This window comes from Callithrix jacchus, chromosome 4 (assembly GCF_049354715.1).
Source record: "Callithrix jacchus isolate 240 chromosome 4, calJac240_pri, whole genome shotgun sequence".
Classification (NCBI taxonomy): domain Eukaryota; kingdom Metazoa; phylum Chordata; class Mammalia; order Primates; family Cebidae; genus Callithrix; species Callithrix jacchus.
The window spans coordinates 105077618-105096205 of record NC_133505.1 but is presented as its reverse complement, the minus strand read 5'-3'; the positions used below and the strand labels follow the sequence as shown (position 1 = coordinate 105096205).

At 39.1% G+C, this 18588-nt stretch overlaps 1 protein-coding gene and 1 long non-coding RNA gene across 2 annotated transcripts in view; one reads left to right on the top strand and one right to left on the bottom strand.

Annotated features, from left to right (window-relative positions):
• The window catches only part of LOC144582346 (uncharacterized), a 134389-nt gene that overhangs the window by 11390 nt on the left and 104411 nt on the right, over window positions 1–18588 (bottom strand). Inside the window, exon 3 of the transcript XR_013534873.1 lies at window positions 8560–8652. The gene's annotated coding sequence lies outside the window, so the exon portion shown is untranslated. The remainder of the gene's footprint in view (window positions 1–8559; window positions 8653–18588) is intronic.
• Window positions 1–18588, top strand: part of LOC118152926 (uncharacterized) — a 250062-nt gene that overhangs the window by 206951 nt on the left and 24523 nt on the right. Inside the window, exon 6 of the long non-coding RNA XR_013534875.1 lies at window positions 15978–16021. This is a non-coding gene — a long non-coding RNA (uncharacterized LOC118152926). The remainder of the gene's footprint in view (window positions 1–15977; window positions 16022–18588) is intronic.

The window sequence follows — 18588 nt, the reverse complement described above, 5'->3', positions numbered from 1 at the left end:
AGCACACAGTAAGTGCTAAATAAATGAGTCAGAGCCCTATGATCAAAACTTTTAGAAATATCCTTCTCAAATTTTTCAGTTTCCTTTTTTTAGGTTCCAGCTCTGCATGTGTGTCTATTTTATCTGAAGAATCGATTTAAACCAATATGCTAATTAATGACAATTCATTTTTATTCTTTCTTAAATTATATCTGTGTCATTACGGCTTTTAGTGATAATGTAGGACATGGGATGGGATGGTGGTCTGACACTCAAGCTCTAGAGTCAGTTTGGATCCTTATTAGACCTGTAAACTGGTATAAGTCATTTAACCTCAGGCTTCTCAACTGTAAAATGGAAACAGCAACAGGACCTAAAAATGAGTTATCTCCATGTAAAGCCCTTAGCTACATCATCATTATTAATAGAAAATGTGTGCATTGTCAGACTTAGAAATTCAGGATGTTGGAGATATTTTGTAACAATGAAACATTTTTAGACCTCACAAATCATGCCTCATAGGATGTTACCTGGACAGCCACAATTAATGCTGGCCTTAAAAATACTGTAATAAAACCCCATCTCTACTAAAAATACAAAATATTAGCTGGGCATGGTGGCGCATGCCTGTAATCCCAGCTACTCAGGAGGCTGAGGCAGGAGAATTGCTTGAACCCAGGAGGTGGAGGTTGTGGTGAGCCGAGATCGCGCCATCGCACTCCAGCTTGAGTAACAAGAGCGAAACTCGGTCTCAAAAAAAAAAAAAAAAAAAAGAAAGAAAGAAAAGAAAAAACTGTAATATGCGGCTTCCTACCTGGTTCCGATTGTGACTACATTGGAAATGAGTATATATTCATTCACCAACTTAACATTTACCCTCACAAATGTTGATATTATTTAGCATTAAATGTTATTTAGTCCTTACTGTGTGCTAAGCATATTGTAAGGTACTAACAATACAGAGATATAAAAATGAATAAGGAACAGATTATTTCAATTCTGTATGATTAATGCTTTGGGATCTTATTTCCTCTCTTCCTGCTTACCCAGCTTTTATTACTAAGAGTTACCTAGAACAATTTGCTTGGTCTAATGTAGACATATTTCTGTACTTTCTTATGGCTGACTTTACTTTTTTAAAAAAATGCGGGATGCATTTCTTCTCATCTTTCCAAAGCGGTGAAAGCCTTTCCTCATTTCTTCCCAGGCTGCTACCAGATTATGACCTCTCACCACCTGGGCGACACCGCTGATGAGGGCTGAATTGGCCATGTCTCATTCTGGTGAATAATGGGCCTTGTCACCCCTCAGTGCCCTCCAGATTTACTCACAGGTCCCTGGGGACATCACCAGCAAACAAATTCTCTGACCTGCTGCAGGATCTTTTTCTGCCACTAAAGCCCTTTTCAGGGTTCTTTGCTGTCTCCTTAGCTGAGCTGCTTCAGCCTCAACCAATCTGGATGCCAAATCCAAAATACCCTCAGTCCCCCAGATGGCATGTCTGCACCAGCCAGATTTCTAGATGCTTTGGTCTGTGGCAGGTAGAGCCACTACAACGTGCATCTCCCCTTTTAATATCAGTGTATCCTCACCCTGTGAGATATTTGTTTGTTAACCTGTAAGCACAGGTTCAATACCCATATTGGCTATGTATTTGCTTTAATTTATGCCCAACAGAGTCAACAATGTTTCTATACCTGTCGTGTGATTGGCTGAGACCTTTGTCCCCTCTGAAAGCACAGCTGGTCAGTTTTAACCCTGAGCGATTGCTCTGCTTCTAGATCTAGCTTTGAGCTGCTTGTAGAATGGGAGATAAACTGAATAAATAATGGTGGCTGGGCTGATGAATAGCTCTCTCCTTGTCTCTGGTAGTCTCGGTATCTCTGTAAAGATCTGATGGTGCCCAACTCTGCCAGCTGCTGGCAGACCCTTTGTCAGTAAGTATTTTATCCTGTCACTTTGGAAGAATGCTTTTGCATTCAGAGCAGAAGTCTGCTGCATAAACCAGAGGTACCCAAAAGAAATCACTTCAGGTTGCTTGTTAGGTTTGTTAGTTGTTTTTTGGTGTATCATCCTACCTTCCAGATGATCCTAGAGTGGTTTTTGCCTTTCAGTGCCGTAGGATCAGAGAAGTGCCCATCAAATGTTGCCTCTAATCTCTTTAGACAGTTCAAGCTTCTGGAATGCCCCAGTGTTTCAATTTAACATTTACTGTTGTGTGCCTTGTGTAAATAAGTGCATTTGAAATTTAAGCCTGTTATAATGGGAGAATGATGAGGAGGAGAAAGAGGAGGGAAATTTCTACTGAAATTTTCAGTGGCCCAATACGGACACCGTGTTTTGCCCTTTTCCTCCTGGGTAACCTCAGGGCACCAACTTCCATTCATTTTCTTCCACTCCAAGCCCAGAAGCCCATGTTAGCAGTGACTACAGACTGTATATTATCTAAACTCTCAGTGAATCACAGCTGACAGTGCTGCTATTTCTAAGCCACAGAATCACTCTTTGAACAAAATGCAAGCTCTGTGTCTTTTCAACCTGTTCTTCAACAGTGGAAGCAGCAGGATTCCAGCACTGTATAATAACTGTCAGAAACAATTTCTGCTCTGTAAGTGAGGTGAAGCAAAATGTCAAAATATTTGAATACATTTCATTGAGGATATCTTCTTTTAAATTAGTGAAGGCTAGAGAAGAAGAATCCCATTCTCTCACCTAATAAATATGCATGGAATTGAGGAGCCACGTGCATTCTAATAAAGCTGAGTCCTGCCTTGTTAATGCCTTGTAGGTCCACAACAATAAAACACAATAATTACTAGTTAAAGAGATGCCAGTGTTGGCCTTTTACCAACATCCCTGAACATATAATTCATAATAAATTTAGTAAGGCTGAAGTTGGCTTGTTAATTAACTTATTTTCTGCAGTGACTGGGATGGAGGGAGCAGTCGTATCATCCAACGAGGCACTCTACTGAACGTGCACATCTCATGGTTGGTTGGGCTCTGTGGTTTAACCCACGAACCTTACCACAGGATCCTTGTTTGTATTAATACAGATGAGAAAGTTTGGGGAGAAATGGTAAAGGAATATCTTACTGTGCTGCTACCAAATGTAAAGAAAGAAATTGTAGAAGAGTATACACACTGACTGATGGGGTTAGGGGATATTTTAAAGTACAGATCTTGGGCCAAGAAGGAGCTGTTGAGAAGTAGTTAGAGTCCTAGGGGCTGGATCAGGATAGTGGACTACGCACATGTGCGCTCCTCCCTTTTGGCTCAAAACCCATTAAAATGACAGAAAGAATATAAACACATTATAGTGCTGAGAAACAGGACAGGGTAGCATTTCTGCCAGGAACTGGGATATGTCTGGACTGTAGAAAGTAGAAGGAATAAGATTGGCAAGAGCAGAGTGCACCACAGTCTAACACAAGCTGAGAAGAAAACTGCTCTGAACCTGTGTTTCTTTAGATTTGTTGTTGTCACCCAGTAAACTCACAGGAAGGAGAGAAAGAGATGGTGTGGCAATAACTAGGAAAAAAAAAATTAAGTCCCCTTAATCATATTTAGGCCAGCCCTCCCCCTCCTCATTCTCTCACCCTGAACAAAAGGTGGTTGTGTGCTTGCTACCAGGCTGAAAGTAACTGTAACTTCAGGAAAGTGAAGATGCTGCCCGAGGAGTGCTCTAGCTATCATTCTGTTATAGCTAGACATTTCTGTGTTAAAATATAGTATCTTTTGGATACCTAGTAATTCTGGCCCAGAAAGGCTTTTCATTATATTACTACAAGTATTATTACAACTCAAGTTCAGAGCTAAGCTCCTGAATTTCCTCTTCCTTAGAGATCCAATGGGTCTGGATCCCTCAAAGTAGGGGATAAGTGAGAAGGGAAGTGTGTACCCAAGGGCCAGAAGGAGCACCAAATCTATGCTAAATCTCCACAACAGATTTAGGGTGAGAGGCCTAATGTCCTTGAATAACTAACATATGACTTATTTTACCACCAGAGAGGAGGGCCATGGAGGATTGTGGGTGTGATGCAGGCAGGCTGACTGGGGACTCCTTTTCCCTTTCCAGGCAGTGGAGACACATAATGGAGAAACAGAGGAAAGCCACTCTAGCTCTATACATTAGTCAACCTAGTGTATTACTCATAAAACGACTGACAACAAAGGATCAGCCGGCACTGGATAAAAACTAACAGTATCAAACAGAACTCAGTGAGCTAACGGAATAGTTGGCAACTGAGATAATTCAAAGAACTGAAGAAAACATTAAATCAGTCCTAATTAATATCCTGAAGGAAATTCAAAAGCCCACTAGCCCGTAAGAGCAGAACACATTGCTATGAAGAGCAGCAATCACAAACTGAAGAATTCTTGGAAATTAAAATTTTGATCACTAGAGAATATAGGTAAAAATAGGTTATTAATCTAGTAAATAAAGTTGGGGAAATTTCTTAGAACATAAAGGGACACAGAAATTTTAAACGTTGTGAGAACTGACTTTAAGCACTAGAAGAGCAATAACTAAGCGAGTCAGAGAGAGGAGAAGAAATAATAGAAATTATAGAAAAAAATTTACTCAGTGTAAAGCACAAAGCTTCAGATGGAAAAGGCCAATTGAATGGTAAGGAAAGTGAATGAAAAAAAGGTCTGTTAAGTATAGCCTAATGAAATACCTGAGCAAAGATATTTCAACATTAAGACATTTGTTATTGAAACTTACTACTCTAATAGTTGAATAGCTAAAATCTGCATTGATATTCAGAATAATATGTTTACATACACTGATGATTACTGTTTACATTATATTGGCTGAATAAGACAAAAAAGTTACTACTAGATAAAAATATTGGTAAGTAGACTTAAGAAGATTCAGCTTTGCTATTAATAGGAAAAAGCATTTATAGCAATAATGCAATACGAATGTGTGCTCTTTAGAGGGCATTTAAATTTTTGAGAATGGAGAAATGGCAGTCTCAAACACTTGCTGGGAAGTAAAATGGGAAAGTATCCTTTCTGGTATCTACTGCAGAGAAATACTTGTGGCTGTGCATGAAACTTCATGTGAAGGATATTCTTTGTCATATTATACGTAATAGCAAAGAAAGAAAAGAGTAGTAACCCAAATGTTAAAAATAGAAAAATGGGTAAAATAAATGACGACGTATTCATACTATGAAATAAGGTGTAGTTGTAAAAAAATCAAATGCAGATTTTTGAAGTCCTTGGAATGAAAACAGTGTGACATTTGAAAAGAAGGTAGAGAAACACTGGGTGGTGGGTCTGATAGCGTTCCCTCTGTCTTCTATATTTACCTACCTTTTCTACACTCATCAGCAGAGCTACATTGCCAAGACAAGCCAGCAACATGTTTTACCTCCCCATACGCTACTTGTTTCTCGAAGTCTGGAAACAGAGGCCACATAACATTTATGAAAGCACTTTTTTCTCTTTCTAATCCAAAACATGTAGAGCAAGAAGCTTCTGCCTATTGCCACCATAATTTCTGTTTCTCAGAGAAACTAAAGCCAACAGAATTGGGATTCATTGAAATTTACTGTAGAAAATCTGCATTTTAAGAATTTATGTTATAAATCAATCTAAGGTATTTGTATTGTCTATGAACATTATGGCTGAAAATTAAGAGGGATTATAACAGGTGTGATGTGGGCAGTTGCAAATAAGGTTGTATAAGAATCAAATTCTCTTTGTTTTGCTAATAGAACCTAAACTTCCTTTATCTTCTTCCTTTCCTGCTTGATCTCAGAAAAATTACTTTTGTTATAGCTGGATATCTCTGTATTAAAATTTAGTAGTATCTTTTGGATAGCTAGTTGGTTTAGTCTGGAACATCTTTCCATTCTAGTGCAAGTATCACTACAAGTATTATTACAACTCAAGTTCAGAGCTAAACTGAGTTTCCTCTCCCATAGAGATCTAATGGATCTGACCCCCCACCTCAAAGTATGGTCTAGGTGGGGAAGGAGAGTGGGTGTGACAAGATGGTTTCTTTTCCCAGCCTTGTTTGGTTCTGCACAGTTGCTTCAGCCTGCAGAGGACAATTGTAACTGAAACTATGGCTGATGTCATCTCACTGTGTAGCACATGAGATGTCTTCCAGGGACTGTGTCCAGATTCTTAGCCTAAGTAAGTCCAAGGAGGCACACTTCTTCCCACCATCCCCAACAAGGGTCACTTATAACCTCTGCTGGTGGGTTTTCCACATCTCTCCTGTGTGGATCTGGGCTGGCACCTGGCAGACTGTTTGTGTTTCAGGCTAATTTCTGTGGCACGTGCCAACACAAGTTTATCTGTCTGGGAGAACTGAAGAGCCATCTTTGCTTAGGTCCTCAAAGATAAGTCACTCTGTGTCTCTGCTGTCCTTTTACTTTGGCAACAGTAGATATTTAAGTTGCAGATTTTGCCAGTAAGCAACCACTAAATGAGATGCAGAATCCATTTTCTTTATTCCAGATCACCCCAAATCTTAAGAAGAAATCCTCTTGGACACCATCTCCTTCTTGTTCACCTCTCTCCCTCTGTCTCTTCCTTCAAAGCTCCTTTGAAGACGGAATGAATAATACAAGTTGTTCTTACTTCCTTCTCAAATTGTGTCCCCATATTCTCCTGCCCTTCTCTAGCTCTCTCACACCATCCTGGTAGCCGGGGGTTGTGCATGCTACTTGAGTGCATGCTTGCTTGAATTGAGAATCTGAGGAATAAAACATTATTTGTTTTTCAATTGTGAACTTTCTCCACAGTAAACTGCACTTTCTGTTTGAAAACCAGATGGAGGAAGATCTTGTTGGCAGTCTAGGACAACAGGATAGGACACCTTACCCTTACCCTTAATTTACATCATCTCCGCAAAGAAGCAGTACTAAAATAAATTAAGGGAGTAAGAAATTAGAAAATAAAATTGAGAAATATAGTAAGCAGTCTGCATTGTGCTGTTCATAAATCAAAATCTAGAGGAATCTGCATTTTAGCAAGTTTGCTAGGTGATTTCTTTGGGTAGCCAGGTTTGGGATGATCCTCCTGCTGAGAGTGTTGCCCTTTCCAATGGAAAAATAAGGGATGGAAAAATAGGATGTACACTATTGATTCCAGAGCATTTGTGAGCATCTGGCATTTGATTGGCTGCTTGCTCAGACTAAGAGAAGACAGGAAAAGATGCTTAGATAAAGCTCAGTTAAGAGATATGAGGCTAGCTGTTATCTGTACCACTTGGCAGTTCCTTTGAAGCCTGGTTGTAATTGCTGTAACTGGGTTGTGGGAGATTCTCCAAGGATCTTTATGAAAAACCCATGCTCCTCATTTTATTTTAGTTAGAATGGGTGTCCAAGCCTTAATCTCTCCAAAGGGTGAAGTTGGTTCCTGGGAGGGGGCATGAAAATAATCTGACATATGACAATAGTTTCTTGCTCTCAAAAGCACAATCCTACCCAACAAAATCTTAAGCCGTAGTACTTAATTCCTCTCATTAGGGAGAAATTTAATTTAAATTTAAATTTGTTAATTAATTAAAATTATATAATTTAAATTCACTCATTAAAATAAAAATTTTCTCCTAAGGGGAATGGTAACACAAATAAAAGTTGAGAAACAGCCAACAAAATCTGACTGAGGCATAAATATTTTTTCTCTAACTTTTCCAAAAGAAAACTTGAAAAACATACAAGAGAGAGAAGCAAAGCAGTCATTTTTCTCAAAATTCCCGAGTCTTTTGTAATATCTACAAAAGTGAATATTAAATTCTATGAACACATTCCATTCTTAGAGCAGCCTGAAGTCATCCACATTTTTAACATCCTGTGGGAGAAAAAACTTAGAATTGTTTTATGGCCAATAATCAATAAGACATCTTGCATAGACCTAAGTTATCCACACATTGATTTACACTGCTTTGTTTTTCATCTAAAATATCAGAAGAGCTGCTTATATGACAAGAAATAAAATTTAATTATAAAATTAATGAGCCAATCACATAATTTTTATAGCTTTTTGTGGTTAGGAAAATAATATTCTTTTCCCCAGTATTGATAAAGCTTTAGAATGAATGACTTATTTCTCCCTATGTTATAATAATTTTTCCGTCACTGCCCTCTGAACTCTGAAAAACTTATCTGCAGAAGTTAGGAGGTTCTGTTAATGTATGTGTTGATTTAAGTTAATATAGCATTTTGTAAAATTAAACCAAATATATACTACCTATGAAGAAGACAAGAAAATTCACACAATTGGAAAACTCTCTTCTTATAATACAGTACTACCCATGGGAATCATTTGAATTAGGGAATAGACCAGGTAAAAAAAGCTATTCTTCTGCCTTATTAACAGTCTCTACCACTTGGAGGAATTTTGGTCTTACCTACTTCTGTATAACCTTAATCATTTTATTATTGTGCCATTGAAACTGTTAACCTCTTATTCATTTCAATAGAAGTAGAATCTCTTTGATGATATAAATGAGACTCCACTTGGATCCTCACACATGTCTGGGTAATTTTAATTCCAAAGTATTGTGTGGCCTCTTGGCTAATTGGTTAAGAGGCTCTTTTCTCTTCCACTTACCTCTTTTAAAACTGCCTTGAGTTCTGAAAGCAGTACAAGGGATCTTTCAAGCTGCCTTGTTCACTCCTCTTGACATGAGCTATAAATATTTACCTAAAAGAAACATGGATTTTTTAATTTTTTAGAAGACATAGCAGGAGCATGAATAGCATATAGATTTCTCCACTCATTGACTCATCCTGTTTATCCAAAATAAAAATACTTCACTAACTTTTCTTTAAAACTTCTACTTATCCTAGGGTAAAATCTGAATTCTGTATGTACTCTCCATGTTAGGTAACACAAATGTCACAGATATTTATTTATAAATCAATAGGAAATGTTGTCAGCTTAAGACCAAAAAATTTGCAATTCAGGTATGGAAGGGATAAGAATATTAAATATTTAGGGTCTTTCACTGAGATTGCAAATCAACAGTTGCAATTATTAATGATCATCTATGCCATAGATAGGCATCATTTTTTTCATACTCTGATTCCTTTCTCAATAATGGAACAAGATGAAGGCGGAAGTCCCAGCTTATACCTTAACCGAAAAAGGTCCCTTTCATGCAAGTAACAGAAGATCTCAAAGTGTGAGGGGAATTTATTGGCTTGTGGAAAGCCCAGGGGTAGAGCTAGCTTTCGGGTACAGCTGGACAGTGTTTGTAGGTGGATCTCTGTTTGTCGCTCAGCTGGGCTTTACTCTCCTCAGTGAGTTGGCCTCTTTTTCAGGCTCTGTTCTGTGGCAGGAAGACCAGTGAAAAGATTCTGAACCATGCTTGCCTAGACCTATAGGAGTTGCTTCCTCTTTCTCTTCTAACTGTGGTTTAACATTATGCCTTTTCAGATCTGTGTAACTTCCAGTCCTGCTTAGCTGGCATCCTGGACTATTTCCTATCTACTAATTTATTTTATTGCTCCCTCCAAGTTGATATGACATTCTCTGAGTACCAAATACATCGTTATTATCTTGTTTATGAATCAATGGTCCTTGATCCTAGCTATATAATTGAATACCCAGAAAGCATTTAAAAAAATACCACTGCCCAGAGCCCACTCCAGAACAAGTAAATAAAAACTGTCTAGGAATGGAGCCTAGGCACTGGTATGTTTCAAAGCTCTCCAGTGATTTTGTAAGTGCAGTCTTACTTGTATGTTCATAAATGTTTAATAACTAGCTTTCTGGGGTGGACAGGTGGGAAACAGCAAGCCCTGAGTTGTGGTGTTTGCTGATTTCTGTGGTGTTCGGTACCGCCCCGCTCCACCACCCCACCATGGCCCATTCAAACTGAAATGAAATTGCATAACGTGGGGATGGGAAAAGATGCACACAACTGGTTCTGGTGAGGTGGGCAGCCTGTCTCCAGCACACCCTACACACTGGTAGACTAATAGGTTTGAATCATTACCAGATACTTCTCTGCAGTACTAACACTGTTGACTAATTTCTCTTTCAAAAAGCTGTCTTCCCTTGGTTTCCGTGATACATTTTCCTATCTCCCTGGATGCTCTTTCACCAATTCTCTTTTCAGACCTATCTCTTTTTTTTTGCCAGACTTTATATGTCTGAGCTCCTCAATACTTGGTCCTGAGCTCTATTCTCTTTACACCAAGTTGTCTCTTGCAAGGTCTCATTCTTGCCTTGCTCCTATTACTATTTATATAATTAATATCTCTGAATATGCTTTTAGCAATGACCTCTCTCTGGGACAGACCCCAATATTCAGCTGCCCATTCTGTATCTCCACATGGGTGTCTCATAAATACCTCAAATTCAACGTTGTAAATATGGTACTTGTGGTTCTTCTTTCATTCTCCTAAATGTCATTCCCGCTAGAATTCTATAGCTAAGTGAATGGCACCACCATTCACACTGTTAGACAAGCCAGAATCCAGGGAGTCACTTAACACCTGTTCACCCTCACACCTAGTATCAAACAATTACTACAGCCTATTTGATCTTTACCTTTCTAAATAGCTCTTGGAATCATCTACTTCTTCCATGGTCAGTGATAAAAGAGACATGCAAGGAGAGAGAAGCTAACAGACCAGAAAGGTGCATATGAACTGACACTTGAAGGATGAGTAGGAAATTGCTAAAGAAAGGAGGAAGGTATTCTGGGCAGAGAAAGCAACATACCTACCCTTAACCCCAACAGACTCACAGATGCCATTTTGGACATCTCTACCTGCCTGTCAAGGCATCTCAAGTTTAATACAGGTTAAAGAAAAAGTACCTTGAATTTTTCCCACTTCTTTTTTTTTTTAAACAAATTCTCACTTTGGCACCCAGGCTGGAGTGCGGTAGTAGTGTGATCTTAGATCCCTGCAACCTCTGCCTTCTGGGTTCAAGTGATCCTTCCACTTCAGTCTCCCCAATAGCTGGGATTACAGGTGTGCACCACCATGTTCTGTTAAGTTTTTGTATTTTTAGTAGAGATGGGGTTTCACCATGTTAGACAGGCTGGTCTTGAACTCCTGACCTCAAGTGATCTGCCTGTCTCGGACTTGCAAAGTGCTGGGATTACACACATGAGCCACTGCGCCTAGCCTTTCTCCACAGTTTGAATTCATCTTTCCTATCTCAAGAAATGACCAACTCTCCATTCACCAGTTGCTAGATGCAAACACCTAGGCATCATATATCTTTTACTCTTTGTCACCTCCACATGCAGTTCCTTGGCAAGTTTTATCCGTTCTACCTGAAAATATGTCCTAAATCTGTCCACTTCCCCCTAACTCAGCTGGACTACTTTTGTCCAAGCAATCTTCATGTTTTGTTTAGCTCATAGCAATACCCCCCTAAGCAACTTCCTAAAATCCTTTTTCAATATAGCAATCAGAATGATCTTTATAAAATATGGTCATCGGCCAGGCGTGGTGGCTCATGCCTGTAATCCCAGCACTTTGGGAGGTGGAGGCGGGTGGATCATGAGGTCAAGAGATCGAGACCATCCCGGTCAACATGGTGAAACCCCGTTTCTGCTAAAAATACAAAAAATTAGCTGGGCATGGTGGTGCGTGCCTGTAATCCCAGCTACTCAGGAGGCTGAGGCAGGAGAATTGCCTGAATCCACGAGGCGGAGGTTGCGGTGAGCCGAGATTGCGCGATTGCACTCCAGCCTGGGTAACAAGAGCGAAACTCCGTCTCAAAAAAACAAAAAAAACAAAAAAACCACAAAACATGGTCATCATATTTCTCCTTTCCTTAAAGTCCTTTAATTGCTTTCTATTAAACTTAGAATACATTCCAACGCCTTGCCCTGGCCTCTAAGTCTCAACATGAACTGTACTTTGACTCCCTTTCCTACTGTGTTCACTGCCCACCTCACTCCATGTCTCCATCTGCACTGGCTTTCTTTCTGTTCTACAAATGTACTAAGCTCACTTACCCTTTAACATGTCCTCTTTTCCCAAGTCTTAGGAATGTTCACACTTACTGCTCCTGTGAGTAATGATCTGACCCCAAACCTTCATCTCTCTCTTTAGGGAGGCCTTTCTGTCCATACAAATTTAAGTAGCCACCAGCCCACCCACTCCTACTCCTGCCTATCACATCACTGTGTTCCATTTTCTTTATAGCACCTCTCATGATCTGAAAACATATTCATTTACTTTCTACCCCTCTACTAGACCATCTTCCTTCTTTCTACCCCCACAACTATAATAAAGGTCTTTGTATTAGGGTTCTCTAGAGGGACAGAATTAATAGCATAGATATATATGTAAAGGGGAGTTTATTAAGGAGTACTGACTCATATGATCACAAGGTGAGGTCCCACAATAAGCCACCTGCAAGCTAAGGAGCAAGGAAGCTAGTCTGAGTCCCCAAACCTCAAAGTGGGGAAACCAACAGGGTAGCCTTCAGTCTGTGGTTGAAAGTCCAAGAGTCTGAAAGCTAAAGAACTTGGAGTCCGATGTTTGAGGGCAGGAAGCATCTAGCACTGGAGGAAGATGTGGGCTGGAAGACTCACCTAGTTTAGTCCTTCCATGCTCTTCTGCCTGCTTTTATTCTGATGGCACTGGCAGCTGATTAGATTGCACCTACCCAGATTGAGGGTGGGTGTACCTCTCCCAGTGAACTGATTTAAATGTTAATCTCCTTTGGCAACACCCTCACAGACACACGCAGGAACAATACTTTGCATCCTTCAATCCAATCAAGCTGATGCTCAATATTAATCATCACAGTTTTCGAGAACATAGAGATCCTGTCTGTCTTATTCATCTCAATTTTCCTAGCACCTTGAATGGTGCCTTCAGTGTAGTAAGTTCTCAGTAAGTATTTCTGTTGACAAATATTTACCACTGAAAATTTTTTCAAAGACTAGTCTTCTCTGAACAAAGATAAAGAAAGAGTTTATGTATGTTTTGTTCAAATGACTTACACGACCTTAAGCTATCAATTACGCCCCTTCTTTATTTGTTACTTTACTCTATAAAATGAAAATAACATTATTTCCTATATATTTGCCAATATGAATTTTAAAGATGTTTGAGGCTAAAAAGTATTTTTATATCATAAATATATGATCAATAAATATTTGGCAAGGACATCAATGGTTAATACATGATTTTCTACCTCCCCTCCCTGCCGGCTTCTAAGGAGTGCAAATCTTGGCCTAATCATGCAAACCAGAGCGAGGAATGAGGAGGAAATTAGAGAAGAAAGGAGGTTAATGGGATTTATATTGCAGATGGAGAGTTGCTCATTGAAGAGAGAAAAAGAAGGCCAGAAAAAGGGAGAGAAGAGAAAAATATGAGCTGGAAAGATTGCTCTGGCTGAATTGGAGGGTGGGTTTTGGAGAGCTCAGAATAGGGAAGAGCATTAGGATCAGCTCTGGCAAGAAGGATATGCATGCAATGGTGGGGGCAGGATGTGGATAGGGAGAGAGGATTTTGAAAAGATTTGCTGTGGTTTATGAATCCTTTTTTGGCATTTCCAGGAGATGACAGTAAAGACTTAATTTGTTTTCCAATTAATTTTTTGGCTGCCAGGTTGTTTTCCTTACTGCAAGCCCACAGCTCTTTTCTGGGGTTTTCCTTGGGGAGAGAGCAAGCAGGCCTGGCTTTGTGAGGGCTACAAAGGGAAATGTGTCACCAGCCAATATCTGACCAACTTTCATATTACACTTCTTATAGAGTTAACTGGGACATTTGTGTGTCAAATGCAGCAACTCATGTGCTTGAAAAATGAGAAGACAGAGACAAAGAACTCAACAAGTGAAGTTCTCCAGTGCAGAAGGCATTGGTCTAAGAAGTTGGAGAAGTTTATTAACTTGGGCAAGATTATACAGCTAAGCCAGAATTTTACTGGGCTCCATCTGGCTCCAGAAAAGCCTTATGACATAGTACCTTCTGGCTCTGATGAAGTAAAAGAACAGTGGTCTTGGCACTGGAAAGCAGGACAGTGAATCTGACTTTGGCTCTTCCCAGCCACATGACTTCAGGAACATCACAAAATCACATCCTCGTTTCCAAAATGAACCACAGGTCAGTGGCTTCCAGACACGTCTGAGGGCCAATGTCAGTCTCTAAGGAAGTTTTCATTGGTCAGTGGCAAATTTTAAAAAAGAAGATAACGTTACATCCAATGTGGTTATATATTTGTTACATTTGCTAAGTGGCCTTTCTTCTTTCCTCTTTCTTTCTTTCTTTCTTTCTTTCTTTCTTTCTTTCTTTCTTTCTTTTTTCTTTTTCTTTCCTTCCTTCTATCTTTCTTTCTTTCTTTCCTTCCTTCCTTCCTTCCTTCCTTCCTTCCTTCCTTCCTTCCTTCCTTCCTTCCTTCCTTCCCTTCCTTCCTTCCTTCCTTCCTTCCTTCCTTCCTTCCTTCCTTCCTTCCTTCTTTCTTTCTTTCTTTCTCCTTCTTTCCCTCCCTCCCTCCCTCCCTCCCTCCCTTCCTTCCCCTTCCTTCCTTCCTTCCTTCCTTCCTTCCCCTTCCTTCCTTCCTTCCTTCCTTCCTTCCTTCCTTCCTTCCTTCCTTCCTTCCTTCTTTCTTTCTTTCTTTCTTTCTTTCTTTCTTTCTTTCTTTCTTTCTCTTTCTTTCCCTCCCTCCCTCCCTCTCTTCTTTTTCTTTTCTTTTCTTTTTTTTCTTTTCTTTCTGGTCTCTCTCTGTTGCCCAGGCTGGAGTGCAGTGGTGCAAACTCGACTCACTGCAATCTCCACCACCTGGGTTCAAGTGATTCTTGTGTCTCAGCCTCCCAAGTAGCTGGGATTACAGGCACTCGCTACCACATCCAGCTAATTTTTAGTAGAGATGGGGTTTCACCAAGTTGGTCAAGCTCATCTTGAATTCCTGACCTCAGGATCCTCCTGCCTTGGCCTCCCAAAGTGTTGGGATTACAGGCATGAGCCACTGCACCTGGTAGAAGTTGTCTTTCTTGGAAATGGTTGTTCTACTTTTGGTTATTGAAAAATGTTATTCTTTTCAATAACCTCTATTTTACGATATCATGGTGATATAGATACTAGTTACTTTTGAAGAAAAATATCTGTCTTGGCTTATTGTAAGAAGTTCATGTTGTAGATCCACCAACATCTGTGAATTCATTGAATTAGATTATTTCCAATGTCCCTCCTACTTTTGAAAATTTTGACTAGAGAGGAGAGTTGCATAGTCAAATGCTTGAAAAGTTTGGTAAAGTATGTAAATATTGAATAAGGCTGGGTGTACCACAACTGGGGCTAAACTCTTTATAACAATCCAGCTGTGGTATTTACTAGTTGCACTGCCTTTTAAACAACACTGTTCATCTCAAACAGATGATAGCCAAATAAAGAAATGGGTGGCTAGTATGTGACTACTGGTTATCACTTTGCAAACCTTGCTTTATTGACTTTTAATGGTTTTCTTGCATTTCTAATAGTCTGAGTTCTGTTAGAATCCCCCACCAAAATGCTTAGGCATATGATTTGCATAATTTCATTCATTAGTTAGCATGGCAATAAAATCATATTATTTTGTCACTTGTGTTTCACATCATTATGGAGATTGTGTGACAACAAGAGCATGAATTTATTAAGTGCTATCAAAATGTAGGTTTTTTGCTCCTGTAAAATATGTGGAATCAGGGCCTGTTTAGAGTAGCTGAAAAAACATATGCTGAACTTATATATTGACTGTGTTATATAGCATATGATCACACAGCAGAATTTCTAATAGGTCTCATTCTTCCCATTGTTATTTGTTGTTACTTCATGACTATGGTGCTGGTGTTCCCACAAAATTAATGAAATAAACAATGTGGTTATCGGCTGCATTACAAAATCTCAAATGCAAGAATTGAGGCTAATGTAATGATTTTGCAATTTTAGGAATAGCTTTGCAGACTTTTAAACATGTTCCAAACGTTTTAGTTCTGCAGATTTTCAACTTTATGAACTGTTATAAAGTATCCTCTTTCTGTAATGTAAGTTTAATCCATCTTCTTTTTGCAGGGGGGAAGAAGAGAATCGGCTACAAAAGAAATTATCTCCTGGAGGTATGTAGAATGAGAAGACACACCATCAATCTACCTAAATCTTTGTTTTGATTTATGACCGTAGATGGGGCCACAAACTTCCAGCCATGATAAGCATCTAGCCCCTTTGGTGTTGATTTCTACAAAAATTCTATAAGGCGGGAAAAAAATGTGATGGGTTTGAGTATGATTTGAAGTAGCGCTGAGAATCAAGAGCAGGAAGGTCTGAGTGATTTATGACCTCAGCTTTCTTGTTTAGAGGTTCAGGCTTCCTTGGATAAGGTCCATAGGAGGCCCCACAGCTGGCTAGTGGCAGAGCTGATATGAGAGCGCATGTCTCCTCTCTCTACAACTCCAGATTAATCACTACACAACAGTTATCCTTAACCATTTTGCAAGCCTCAGCTTCTTTAATACCCATTGTGATAACATTATCTTTAAAATTATATCCTTGGTCCTATGCCTTTTGATTCACCTTTTAGCGTTCAACCTTCTAGGAGAAGTCCTGTCTCCCCTCCTTCCTGTGCATTGCCACACTTTGCTGCAATACTCATATCCAATTATGTATATTTTTGGGTCCTGAGTTCTGATTCATCCTGCTTTTTGGAGTCTCAAGTCATGGGCTCCTTCTTGACTTTTCTCTGAACTTTCAGAAGCCAAGCATATTCAAATCTCATTTCCTAAAGTGAGACCTATATGAAAATAAAGCTCTATGGAATACTTCCATGAGCTACTGTTGTAGGGGAGAGCAAAAAACAAAATAAAATAAAAATAAGAAATAAAAAAGATTCCACAATTGTCTATATGAGAAACATTAACACTGATTCAAATAATTGCAGGAACTTTTTTCTGAAAGTCTTCTCAGAGCGTGCCTTTCCAAAGGGTGCTATAGTAGGGCTTCTAACATATATTTTAATTTGTAACTCTTTTTTATTCAAGGAGCAACTTGAAGGATTATGTTCTAATGAATTCATGTGGGAAAATTCTGCTATTATGACTGTGGTAGGCAAATGTTAGTGCATAGAGAAGAAATGGGAAGTTTAACAAATATTCGTATTTTAAGTATCATCTGCACCAACAGTGAGTGATTCAACAAATCTTTTGGGAACCCAGGAATTTGAATTTTAAAAAGCATTCTAGAGCAGTGCTTCTCAAACTTTAATTTGAGTAGGAATTACCTGGATTTCATTAAAGTGAAGATTCTAATTCCATAGACCTGCACTGGGGCTCCAGACTTTGCATTTCTAATCCCAGTTGAGGCTGTTGCTGCTGGTTGGAAGCCCACTAGATGATGCCGACCATCCAGTGTTTCCACCTCTGTTATTATCACAAACGTCATTGTATTCCAAGGTTTCTGTCACTTTCAGTTCACAAACAAGTGTTGCCTTATGGGTATAATGATTAATTTAAGGGTCATAATTTTATTTATTGCTTATTCTATCATCTGAGCGGGGGGGGGGGACAGTTAGCAAACATGTCAAGATGTATAAAATATTCATGTTCTAACCTGTTAACATAATGCGACTCTGACCTAAAAAGATAGTTGCAGTCCTTATAACTCACTGTTCTATCCCTTTTCTGTGCCAGTCCTTGGAGCCAGTTCAGATACTATTATTCAAGCCTTTAGTCTTACCGAGTATATTTACTGCTTCTTTCTTTTTCTCTACTTGCATTAGAGTTCTCCAGAGAAAGAGAACTAATAGGATATATATTTTAAAATCTGTTTATCATCTATCTATCTACCTATCTATCATTACATAATTATGTATTTATTATGGGAATTGGCTTACATGATAATGAAGGCCAAGAAGTCCCATCGTCTGCCATCTGGAAACTGGAAAACTAGAAAAGACAGTGGTGTCATTCCGTCAGAGTCCAAAGACCTGAGAATGGGATGGAGGGAGGCTGACGATGTAAGTACTGTTGGAGTTTAATGGCTGGAGAATCAGGAGTGCAGATGTTCAAGGTCAGAAGAAGATAGATGTCCCAGCTCAAACAGAAGGAGCAAATTTTTCTTTCCTCCTTTTTGTTATTCTGAGGCTCTCAACAGATTATATGATGTCCAGCTAATTGGTGAGGGCATCTTCTTTCTTCAGCTGATTCAAATGATAATCTCTTCCAGAGACATCCTCATTGACACACCCCAAAATAATGCTTTACCAGCCATCTAGGCATCCTTTATCTCAGACAAGTTGACATATAAAATTAACCATCACACTACCATTGTCATGCATTTGACTTGTACATAAGTTATAAACCCCATCAACTTATTGTCTTTGCTTGTAACAGTAAATTGTTTTTTAAAAAATTAAGGAAAGGGAAGAATAATCTTTTGTGTATGTTCACATTTTACTATTTCTAGTCCTCTTCCTTCTTTTGTGTAGATTGGTAGTTTCATCAAATATCATTCCCTTCTCCCTGAAACATTTCTTACAGTGTGGATCTGCTACTGCAGAATTCTCTAAAAATGTCTTTATTTCATCTTCATTTCTTTCCTTCTTTCATTTTTTTAAATTATAGATTTACAGAAAATTCACCTCCCTCCTTAAAACACACATGCACACACGCACACATGCATGCACACACAT